The sequence below is a fragment of the Ambystoma mexicanum genome, chromosome 7p (genome assembly GCF_040938575.1).
Source record: "Ambystoma mexicanum isolate Mex_15411 chromosome 7p, UKY_AmexF1_1, whole genome shotgun sequence".
In the NCBI taxonomy this organism is placed as follows: domain Eukaryota; kingdom Metazoa; phylum Chordata; class Amphibia; order Caudata; family Ambystomatidae; genus Ambystoma; species Ambystoma mexicanum.
Genome location: NC_090939.1, coordinates 853,274,627 through 853,287,403, shown reverse-complemented (window position 1 = coordinate 853,287,403; position 12,777 = coordinate 853,274,627). Strand labels below are relative to the sequence as shown.

The window sequence follows — 12,777 nt, the reverse complement described above, 5'->3', positions numbered from 1 at the left end:
CTCTCCTAGAAAGCAGAATGGTCCCAGTAGCGTTGATGATCAAGAACATGACCCTGTGAGGAGTCCTAGAATCTAGGACCCATACGGCTGCATATAGCTTAACACTTTAGACAGTTAGACGAAATCAGGCCTCCAAAGATTTGTAACTTCAGATATTGGCTAGCATAAAAAAAGTAAATGTTGCAAAATCTGCTATTTATTGGCTAATACTTGCATCTGCAGATAATCGAAAGCGCTATTGAGTGTATCCAACCAATTAAAGTTAGTCTGTTTAAGTCTACAGTCAAACGATGTAAATTATTTCATTGTTTTGTATTGATGAAACAAATGTGTGCTAATTTTGACTGCATTTCACAAAAATATTCTCATTTGTTCCCTGATTGGGATATTTATTTGTGGGATATGTTTTCCCCGACGTCCGTGGAACAATTGTCTAAGATTTTGCTGGTGTCCAACCTGCATTTGATTATGATGGTTTAGTTCCTGCTGAATCTATCAAAAATGTTTCCTTTGTGGCTGTGGGTAACATGCATAAAATTAAGATTTCATCAGTTTCATAAAGCTCTGCCTAAACAATTAAAATGTGTATTATCACCCCACTATTAAAGAAAGCCAATTTGAACTCAAGGTCTTATGTGACTTTAGGCCAGTATCAATGCTACTGTTTCTAGGGAAAACTTTTGGGACGGTTGTGTCCACCCCACTCCACACCATATGTCCTTAGCAGCCTCCCATGGAGCTTGCATGCTTGTGTTGCTGGATTTCTCTGTGGATGCTCACACTGTGCACTGTGAGAAACCTCAAAGTGTCTCACCTGCTATTCCCGGGGATCTGTCACTTAGGTGGCCAAGACACGGCCATCGCTTTTGGATCCAGTTCCTGAGGGTGGACCAGTGCAGGAGGTTCACCTGGAAGAGGAGTCTCTGGGGAGTGGAAGTGGGATAACGGACGGTGAGACCTGGTATCCCCTTCACTGGTACACCTTTTCCCCATCCTTCCAGGTAGAATACTTGGGAACTCAACACCCACCCTCCCCCCCCCACTCCCTTTCCGACAAACCCACTTTCTCATGGACAGCTCACTGTGATAGAACGCCCGAGCCGTATACCTGACATGTCCCAATGCAATGGTGAGGCAGGGTCAGACAATTACTGATCATTGCACACACCTGACTTCGATCACACTTCCCCACAAGGATAAAAGGCAGAGCACGAAAGCACACTCTGAGCAAGGCATAGCACACAAGGAAGCAGCAGTTCCAAGATGGCAGTTTAATACGAGGAGAAAGACTGTTACTTTCATGAGCCTTCGAGAATAAGAACCATAAGACCTGGAATTAAAGCTGAAGAAACCTGCATTGTGTGTCAGAGCTACCCGGGGCTCTCCCGTGTCGATAGCCAAGGTGGGGAGGAACGTTTGCTGCTGTGGTTCTGTCCTTGGCTCCTACAACAAAGCAGCACCAGTAAAGTCAGCGCAGCCGGTGAGTCGGGAGACTGTTACCAAACCGGTCTGTGTTGGAGCCAAGGTTTCAAGCAGCAACATTGTATGGAGAAATATGAAGAGAACAGTGTGCGAAGCGTATGTGACGAGCGACACACATTTAATTAAACAGCAGATGAGTGACTGAACTTTTGAAGCCAAGACAGATATGGTAAACCGAGTGGTTTGGCGCCACGTGGATGCTCATTTGAAGGTCTCTGTTAGGTATCCAACTGAGAGGTGTCAAATGTAAAAAGGATTTGTGAAATCAAAGTGGTCCTGCAGTGGGTCAAGCTAAACCCTGTGCACATTCGAAAGTCTTCGATAGTTAACACTAACTGAAATTGGTCTGAATGCAGCTGAGGGAGACTAATTGTGTAAGAGGAAGGATCTGAGCCCGGTTAAGGGGGATCTGGGGTGAAAGAATATTCTCTCAACATTGAAAAGGGGATCTAAGCACTGAAGAGGGGGATCCAAAGTAATGACCATTGTATAAAAGGGATCTGAGCCCGGCTGAGGGGGATCCAGGTTAAAGAGTGAATCAACTGAATTGTGTATTTGTATGAGCAAAATAACTTTTAGTTTGTTTTGGTACATCAGCCCCTTTGAATCAATAGACTTTGATAAGTAAAGAGACCTGGACACAGAAGGCCCTGATGCTAATAATTGAACTGTATCCTCGTGCTGAAGAAGCGAGAGATTGTCCTACGCTGTTACGCTCACCTAATATCCCCGGGGGCATCTGGAAGGCTCTGAGATCTGGAACCCTGGATGCGTAGTTGCCCAGTGCTCAATAATGAATCTGCAGTAACAGAAGAGAGGATTTGTGATAAAAGTCTCTAATGGGTGAATCTCCCACCTCCCTCTGACCGATTCCCTTCCCACTGGGTTTTTTCTCACCTTAGTTATTTTTAGGGTGAGCTATCCGCCTGCGTTTCTTGTGCAGGGGTGCTTGACGTTTGTTGGCAAGCTGCCCAAGTTGCTTCACTGGTGCAGTACGCCTTCCTTGGGCCCAGGCCTGCTGTGACCCCGAATCTGCTGGTAGGCAGGTAGGTTTGTTAATTGTAAGTCTTTGTTCTGTTTATGGTGGGAATTTGTTAATGTCTTTATCTCCTTCTTTTCAGGTTTAAAGGTCTTGATGCTGGCGTGCCGGATGGAGAGGCACGTTTCTAGGTAAGAGAAAGTGCAAAGCGTGGCGCCTTTGTCTTTTAAAGCTAACTTGTGTTTTCTTCTTCTTCTCCTCACAAGCCACTGTGGTGCTGCGAGTGGATGAGAGCGCGATGAAAAACTGGACCCCGGGATCCGTTAAAGTAAGTACAGCGCTATGCGGTTGTTTAATATTGAATGCAAACCTGAATGTGTCTTTTCCTTTGCAGATGTTGCTGTGGTGCTCTGGTTGGAAGAGCGGCGTAGTGCGATCGAATTCAGGTAAGACTGATGGAATTCGATGTTTTGGAAGCGCGCGCGTTCTAATATTGTTTTTACTTTTCTCGTTGTCGCAATGTTCGAGCAGCAGCTGTGGTAGCGGTTCGACAGAAGCCCTTAAGCTAGTACTCACAGGTGAGTCATGTTTCTTCTTCTCTCGGTTTCCACAGATTGCAGCCCGGTTGAGATGCTGAGTGCTGGATGGTGTTTTCTCAGGTAAGACCGAATAATCTTGTTCTTGTTTTTGCAGGACTACAGGAAGATGCTGAAGACCAGGAGCTGGACACGGTGAGCGTCACGCTGCTCGTTGCAGAATAACGCGAAGCGTTTTCTGCAGTCAGGGTGTGTTTTTTATAGCCCAGGTAAAGTAGTACCAGGGAAAGTATTTCCAGGCCTGCCACACCCAAAACACTAGACCGCATGGCTTGGTTCTTAGAACTAGGCTGTGTGGGTGCCTCCATGTTGGATTTAAAGACCCATGCAGTCAATTGAAAGTAAGCCTGATAAGCATCTCCTTACAGAATATGAGCCTGGTTCCAGATGCGACAGGACTGGCTCCAGGAGACTTTTTGCTGTCTTGAGGCCCTTAGAGTAATTGTGGGAGCTTGCTTGTGGCACAGCTTGTGGCCCCTGACAGTGGTCATGACATACGCTCGAGTGCACGGCCTTGTCCCATGCTGAAAATGCAGGGAAGGGAGGCCAACGGCCCAAACATCCTGATGTATCATTTTTGTGAACACTTTTCTTTTTCATAAACACTACCGCCACACTAGTTGTATTGAAGGAAAGGACTGGCAATAGTTTTTTTACGAGACACCACTAGGACTGCATTATTATTATTTGATGGTCGTAGCTTGCTCCCATCTGTAGATTTAGGATTAGATAGGCGTTTATCATACCCTTGTTGAAGTTCAATAAACACCTATGAACTGTGGTCACTTGTCTGTCTTACTGTTGGTAACATGCCTTCCTTACAGCACCATGTAGCACTTCTTAAGAGTCTGTCCTTGCGCGTTATGACGAATGTGGGAAATTCCTCTCTTCTCCCCAAGGGGGAGCCACCTCCATTAAGGCTTGAGAGAGGAGCCTGTTTAGCAAGACCCTGCCTAGGGGTTTGGGCAGGCGGGACCTCACTGGTAGTGACTCCTCCTTTGGGGACGAGGACTCCCGGGTTAGAATAAGAATCCCTTTGAAATCTCTACACTCTGCCTATGTGAGGACCACAGAATTTGTAAAGGTTATAAAGCCTTTGTTTGTATAACACCAATGCTGAACCCTCCACTCAATGTGAAGTAATCAGAAGCAAGTTACTTATTGGGAATGAGATTCCCATGAGAACACCAATGTCCTTAGTTGGTGGAAGAGATTCCCTGCTGCAAGGCTGAACAGCACTAGAGGAGGTGCTGAGAACTGATGCCGCTGTAGCAGGAACACAGAGCCCGGAGGCGAGACCATAGAGGACGTGGTGGACTCGTAGTCCGCAGAACCTTGCTGTGTCCAGGAATGCGGGCGAAAGCTCCTCAGCCCCCGTGGCAAGAATCGGTGAAGGAGAGAGAATGCCACGAGCACTGCGAGGCAACGAGAGGCCTGCCACAATGAGAGGCAACTGAAGGGCAGGCGGAGACTAATGCCGCCAACACAAGCTTTACTGACTCTCCCTAGCAGAAGCGCAGCGAGAAACCAGGCAGGCGTTCCACTCGGGAAGAAGGGGAAAGGGCAGTTGATTGCTATGAGGGGGGAAATTCAAACCCTGATTCCTTTATGGGTCAGGGATCCCGGGAACAAGCTCAGATTAGAGAAATCAAGAGAATCAGATTTCCAAACCCCATGAGGGGAAAGGGACGCAAACCCTGGCTGAAAACTACAAGGGAAGACCAGGGGTTAGAGAGACTGCAAATAGCCTACAGCAGAGCTGGGAGGGTTCCAGAGAGACATAAGAATTGATAATACTGAGAGTCAAGTGAACATTGAATTGAAAAGTATAATATCCACGCTACCCAGGAGTGAGAAGTCTCGAGGGTACGAGATGGGCCGCACAATATGACAATTTTGGGGAGCGATAAGTCGAATAACCCACTGGATGCAGGCAATGGAAACTTAGGTGAATTTAATGAACAAGGACTGAGACTTTTTTACCTTTATTTGAGAGGAACATTTATTTGATGTGGATTTTTCTTTTCGAGAACTGTTGTGGAGATCCAGGCCTGCGGCCATTCCCTGTGAGGGTTGCCTGGAGCAGAGGGGGTCAGCTAGGAGGTGTTAACAAACCCTACCTAAAAGCCTGTTTATTTGTTTTATTTCTTATCTAGTGTTGGGGCCAGATAGTTGGACAGGTTGAAAAGGCGGACTTATGTTGGTCATTCTGATAAACACCTTCGTTTTAGATGTATAGGGAGGCAATTCCCTTTTAGCCCCCACCCCCTCCCTGCCATTCGCTGTGGTTTGCTCCACGTTTCATCCCATTTTCCCATGACTTTTTATATGAAGACGCTGGAAGCTCTGGTATGAGAGTTTGGAATCATTATTAATCAGTATACAGATGACACTCTACTTCATCTTTGTGTTGTCCAAGGATGATATCCTTCGCCTGGGGCGTTGCCTCTCAGTCATTGAACTCTGGGTTGTTATCTGTCCATTTTAAGTTTAATAATTCAAAAATTGTTTTTATTGTTTGCTCACGAGTAGCTCATGGTACAAATCCAGTCTTAGCTAACTCCACTTGCATTTGAGGGAATTCCCTGTCTCAAATCATCCAAATCACTTGGATGTTTGCTGGCATCCTTGCGGCGACATGCAGCAAAAAATCTAATGTGGCATAGTAGCAGCAATTTTGCTATGTAATATAAAAAGCTCTCTTCCAGCGACTCTTTTCAATCGGTTGTTCATTCTTTGAATCTATTCATTTAGGTAATCTTACCTATTTGGCCTTCAAACATTGCAACCTTAGTGATAATAGAAACTCCTGCAGAAGGATACATCTCGATCTTGACTTCCACGAGTTTGGAATGCTCAGACTGTCTTTCTCTTGTGCAGCTTCTTAGTTTTTGGAATGGTCTCACTGTTTTTTGAGCTCCTGTTTTTTTATGGGTGAGAATTAAAAGCCTTTGTTTATCCTAAGTAGCTGGTGATCTTAAAACTATTCTGGAATGAGATGGGTATATGTTTTCTTCTCCTCTGAATCCCTTTCTTACTCATTTCACTTGATCAGTAGCGATCACCCCTACCTCAAACTCACTCTAATTTTGCGAAAACTTTGAAAAATTCATGTTTTCTTGACCCACTACTTCTCAGATGATGTTGGTGTCTGTCAGTCTATCAATAGATCCACTTGCTAACCATCACCAGAGGCCAGTGTGCCACCATAAGCCATCACATAACCAACCAGGCTATAAACCAAGGACTTCAAGGGAAAATTAGTAAAGTAAGATCTTGTCTAATTTGTATCACCTCGCTTTTAACTCCTTAAGTGCCAGGCTATTATACAAGTCTATCAAAAAAGGACGAGCATACTCGTCCTTGGCACTTGTCTGTCGGATCAATTTGTTTTGACTAGATCTTTTAGAGAATGGAGATTGTAGATGTGTACCTTTAGCTCCGCCCCTTTACCCAAATTAGGCCCACCTCTGAAATTAGTAAGTGTGCCTTTTGTCCATAAAGCAAGTTTATTGTACAATGGGCGGGAGGGGGGCTTAGATGACATCTAAGAGTAAAACTAACCCGGGTCTCCCTGAACCATACAAAGAACACACATTATATACAATTTGCAACAGTTAATACACTCCCCAGATAGCGTTATAAAGTCATCCCCACAAACATGATTGGTTGTCCTGTACAGAGAAATCTAAAACCCACACAGTTCATTGGACACAGACTGTATAACACAATCCCCTAAAAACTTCCAATTACAAGGTTTACATTTTCAACACACCCCTTCCCAAAAGCATCTCCATATTTAGTGGCAGCCTTGCCACTTAGTTACACAACAGAATTCCTATCGATGACGCACACAGACCTACCCAAAAAATACCTAAGCACATAAAGACGAGAGAAAGACACAAGATTCCCTTTTGACCTATTCATGTTTGCTAATCGCATTGCCCAGACCTGTCACATGAGTTCTGCCCGCTCTCTCACAAAACAATCGTTCTCCTAAAATGTATTACTACTGGTCTCTGCAAGTGCCCCAGGCGAGCCACCTGCTTCAAACAACCCCATGAATTCACATGCCTATCTCTTACATCAATGAACTCTCCAGTTCACCAGAAATCATGTCTTCTCTTGCCCTTCATCACTTGAGCCATCTGCAAACTGACCGTAGCTACTGTGATACTTGTACACCCGGATGACGCACCGTAGGATAGACAATACAAAGTACTCTAACCTGTACCACATGCAGCAGTAAAGAAGAGATGAGAATCCACCTGGTTATCCCTTTCCAGCCTGAAGCTGTGCTTGCCAGGGCAGAATTAGACCTCCAGGGAAACCCTCTGTGGAAAAAAACCTAGATTCAGTTCTGGCTGAGACGGATCCCTTCTAGGTGTTGGTCATGGAGGGTGTTAGGAAGTAGCAGGAGATGAAGTGTCCTCTTACTGGCACTGTGAAATGGAAGGAAGGGTATTACTTCTGTGGTCTCCTAATGTTTTAACAGTTTGAATTGCGCGAGAGGTTGATTACCATTGGAGTGGTGGACATGGGAGTCACTGCTGAGTCGGAATAGAGCCTGGGGAGGAAGCCGCTGTCAGGAGGGCTCTGGGATGAGGGCAAACACAGGATCTCTAAGATTGAAAGTGTAATTGAGGTCGAGCAGGAGATTGAGAAAAAGGCGAGAGAGGTAAGGAGAGTACAGAAACCTACCCGGGTCGGCTGTCTCATACGCTGTGCAAGTGGCGCTGTGGCTGGAACCGCGGAGGCGCAGGCGCAAACTTCTGGGTTTGCTGGAAGCAGTTCTCGTTGCCCTGGTAATGATGGAAGTTGGATACAATTCTAAAATGGAACAAGAAAGTAAATGTTGGGCGATCGGCCAGTGTGCGTATGTTGAATCTAAGAACGGGCGACGTACTGAGTGCAGATCTCTCAGTGTGTTTGTTAGAATGCTGGCAGGATTTACTCTGGGCTCGGGAGGTTCACATAGGCTGGTAGAGGGTGTCATGATGCCTGCCACCGGAAGACCAGACCAGGCCCAGCAGCCCCGGAAGCAGGCATCATGCCACTTGGAGCATGCCCAAAAGCCCCAGTTAGGGGCTGTTTGGGTACAGTCCTGGCGCCTATGGCACCAGGCTCATAAAGATAGTCAGTCCTGGCGCCATGGGCGCCAGGCTCATTATTGATAACTTACCTGAAGCAGACCATGCTGCATACTCACCTGAGGCAGATCATGCTGCATGAAGACTCAAGCCAAATGAGGCTTAGGAGGGACTATTTTACTGAAGGGACTATTTTGTTACTTGGGTGGGGCTGTGGAAGAATACTTACCTGGATCTTCTTCCAAGGCTATTTAAACCACGCCCGGACTGCCACACGTGCTTCGCGTTATTCTGCTTGCTGCAGCGTAACGCTCACTGTGTTTTCAGCAGCTCCAGTCTTCAGCCACGCCCGCTTCAGTCCTGGGACTCCTGAAACAAGAAGAAAAGAAGGATAAAGGTTAGAACAGGAGTTTTAACTTTAATCCTTACCAGAATCCTGATCCATTTCGCCACGGAACTGAAAGACAGAAGTCTTTGAAGCATCGCTTCGCATTCCTACGGTGCCGCGCTGAACTCACCTGCTTGGCGGTACTTCAGCATTCCATCACGCTCTCTCCATCTCGCGGCCGCCCTCCGACACCTAAGGAGACAAAGACAGCAAGATGAGCAAGGTGACTCTCTAAGGCTATACAAGCTACCCCCAAGGACTTACCTGATTTACCACGGGAAGTACTCACCTCATCTCGGGTCGGCGCAGTCAACTCTGCTTCATCGCCGTACCCCGGCCCCTAAGGGGAAAACCACAATAGACTTACCTGAATCTTACCAATTGCCATTTGGAAATCTTCGAGTGGATTAATCGGCAACCTGCAAGGAATCGGAGAGAGTGAAGATCAGACATTTGAACTCTTATGAACAATTGGACTTTAGAGTCAATACTGGAACTCACCAATTCCTCTACGCCAGTGAAGTAACTGGTCATCAACGCGCCCCTGCGGTCGACGCAGGATGGAGAGCTCATCCTTCCAAACCATTAGGTGAGACTAAGGAGGGGACATCAAGAGTGATCTGTTGGAAGACAACAAGAGTGGGGCAGGTGGGTTGACACTCAATTCCACGGGTGGTTAATTCCTCTTCTCCTTTGCAGAAGAATATTCTTGCGAGCCAGACAAACTAGGCTGAGCGGGCCAGTCCAGTCAGTCATCTCGGCGCTACACGTCACGCTGGTGGAAACAACAGCGGCCCAGTTCCGGTCGACGCCCCCGTGGGAACCAGGTGAGCGTAACAGAGGGTTCTACAGGGACAGAAGAAAGCAAGAGGTAAACACTGGGATGATAGCAAGGGAAGCATATGAGAGCTACAAGTGTACAAACTCACGAAGCGTGGCAACAAGAAGAGTAGCAACGCGCCGGGGTCCTGTTCGGAATACTTGATAATCCTTTCCTGGCAACAGGGGCGGAGCCAGCCTCAGAGCAGAGTGGAGAGAGGCTGAAATGCTGCTGCTACTACGGGCCGCCATACTGGGGGTACAATAAGAAACAGAGCTGATCTGTCTCCACTGGTGCCAGATGGAGCAGCGACACCTGTGGGACATGCCAGCTACCCCATTGATCTACTTGAAAAACCTGTTCCCCCAACTGCTGACAAAGCCTTTGCAAACCTTTGCCATGATGGTGAAAACACCCTTCTGATTGATCCCAAATGCGGAGCCCCATGATACATAGGCCAATCCCAACTCCTATAGTTCATATCTTTTGCTACACTCGAAAAACACTTCCCATACATGTGTACGATTATGTGCGCATTTTATACCTATTATGATCTGCTTTACCTGAGAGTGTAGGGTCCTCTGTGTGACAATGTTTCATCATTATGTTTCTGCGCACATGCAAATCTACAAATGTATCGCCTCTACACAAAATAACACAAAGTAACCTAAATGGAACACTTATCCCATTTACCATAAATATTGTAATTTTTGTAGCATTTTGCAAAACTGACAGAAATGTCGATGACGTGTCCATCCCCCAGTCAGTGGTATGGTGTACGAAGTTCAAATTTTTCCAATTTCTCAACATTTACCCCTTTAGTTAATACATTAACTAACAAACCAACTTCCAAATCATCAATCTCACAATTTTTATGGAGCAAATATTCACAACCGTTTTTCCTATAATCCTCCGCTAGACAACCCCAATTTGACTCCTTATTAGTTCCGCAATATGCCATCGTTCTACACATTCACTCCAACCTGAGGAAGTACGGATTCCCCCCAATCATTCCAAAATCAGTTTGAGAGCCCATATGAAGAGAATTGGTCCTATACTAGCCTTAGATGGGGTTACAAGGAACATGGCAGTACTCCTATGCATCGAGCAGCATCAAAGACATAACGAGAGCAAAAATGTGCTAGAGAAAAAATTAAAACGGGTGAAATACTTTTAAGATTATGTTCATCCATAATGGCATCCAGGAGAAAAGACTCCAAAAAAGTGTTGTCAGTAATTCCCGCCTCCCTCTCCATGGCCCCCTCCAGAGTTTGCAGTTCAGTAATTGTTTGAGCCAAAGTTCTGTTATCCGAGTCATTAGGGGCACATATGCGCAGCAAGTTTTGCCCAATTTATGGCACACCCAACCCTCCATAATTTTTAGGAGGTCCAGGATGTAACGGTTATTTTGGGCTACAAGATGCAAAGCCCGAAGTTCTTCTTTGATGGCACTGAATGCTAACACAGAGGAATTGACAAAAAATAGCCACTCGTAACAAGTTATTTGAAGCCATTTTGCACTGGCAGAGGATTGCACGCCTCGGGCCAATAGAGAAGTGAAAAAAGTTTCAGTGCAGCTAAACAGTTGAAAACAATCAGGAATGTTCCTTAGAGCCTCAGAAGAGGCTGCTGATACATAGATTTTTTTCAATTTCCTCAAAATGTCTGTTTCTTCACATTCCTGAAAAATTCGTAGATTGGCCATGTCTGATGACACAAGGGATGTAGAGGGCACAGGGGACAAAGGGAGCACAGATGTGTATTCAGACAGTGTCAGGTGACTCTGCAGAACCACGAGGATGGGCACGTGCAAAGTGGTGATGCGGCATACACCTCTACAGGCTGGAGGCGTTTGTATGAAAAGGGCCCACATGACCAGAATAAATCGAGTAGCACTGCTGTACCTCAAGCCAAATCAGGAATACACAGAGTGGTGCCACAGTTTTGATTTATGCCCACAGGCACCATGCCATCACCCTTAAAACACACAAAAAATGTGTAAGTAACCAGATCTTAACAGGTTTCTCACGCTCCTTGAGCCATGTCAAGAAATTCACATATTTTCTCCAAACATTTCCACATGCCAAATTACTTGGTGCCACCCCTTCTTCAGAGAGTCCCGCCATCACTCCAGCCTTACAACTCATTACCCCTTGCTCCCATCTGTAGTACACAAGCATCAAACCCTCAAAGTGAAGCTGCACTCTTTGCGTACAACAAACCTCTTTGCGAATTTCCCCAGTTGAGTTTGAACATTCTTCATTGATCGGAAGGGCAGAAGCTGCTACAGATCGCCAATGGGAGGCTAGTTCAGGGGCAACGTGCTCGCCTTGGAAACAAGACAGCACAGAGCAACACAGGTTTGATCCCTGGGTCCGCGCTTTGAAACCTCTGGCTATTAAGCGCGTTATAAATGACCTATCATGTCATGTCTGCACTCTTTGCGTACAACAAACCTCTTTGCGAATTTCCCCAGTTGAGTTTGAACATTCTTCATTGATCGGAAGGGCAGAAGCTGCTACAGATCGCCGATGGGAGGCTAGTTCAGGGGCAATGTGCTCGCCTTGGAAACAAGACAGCACAGAGCAACACAGGTTTGATCCCTGGGTCCGCGCTTTGAAACCTCTGGCTATTAAGCGCGTTATAAATGACCTATCATGTCATGAAACTGCCCTCGAAACCTGCATAGGCCTTGGTGCACCCCCCGACAACGTGCATCTGCCACTTCTACCTCATCAGGAATAAATCATCTGGGAACACCAGAGGAATGGGGAATGAGGGAGCAAATGTAACATGACTCAGTTACTCTCTCCCTTCCCACTCTCTTGATGTGCTGGTTCCATATATTATCAGCTGCAAAACTGTGCCATTTATAATTTCTAAAGTCCCATCAGAATCAGATGCAAAATCAATATAGAAACATTTTTGCATTTCCCATAGTGCATCCATTGTACCCAAATGTTCCAATGTTTCCTCCCTCTGTACACGTTATTTTATCCAAAACATATTACCCAAAAAGAAAAGAACTCTATAAATTGCTGAACACATTGTCCTTCTACAACCAATTCCTACTAAAACAAGTATAAATTTTATTAAAAAGACAATTTATTAAAAAATTCTTAGATTTTTTTACGCTCTCCTCCCCCCTGTTAGCTGGAACGAACCGTGATTCCTTAGATTCTACTTGACTTAATTATTAGTCGACTCCTGTTCCTCAGGTGTCAGTGGTGGTGTAACAGTGTTCCTCCGAACATCCTGGACGTGCACTCTTATTACAGCTGCAAGAGTGGAGAAGATGACCTTATAGGGTCTGTGGAAACGACAGTCATTCCAGTGATTTAAAAAAGAGCGAACAAACACCCTCTCCCTGGGGTGTAACAACTGATGCTGATGCTTGTTTGGTCCCACACCGCCTTCAATCT

General features: G+C 45.8%; 1 protein-coding gene across 6 annotated transcripts in view; it reads left to right on the top strand.

Moving 5' to 3' along the window:
- The window catches only part of UBAC2 (UBA domain containing 2), a 1,796,755-nt gene that overhangs the window by 633,937 nt on the left and 1,150,041 nt on the right, over positions 1-12,777 (top strand). The window lies entirely within an intron of this gene.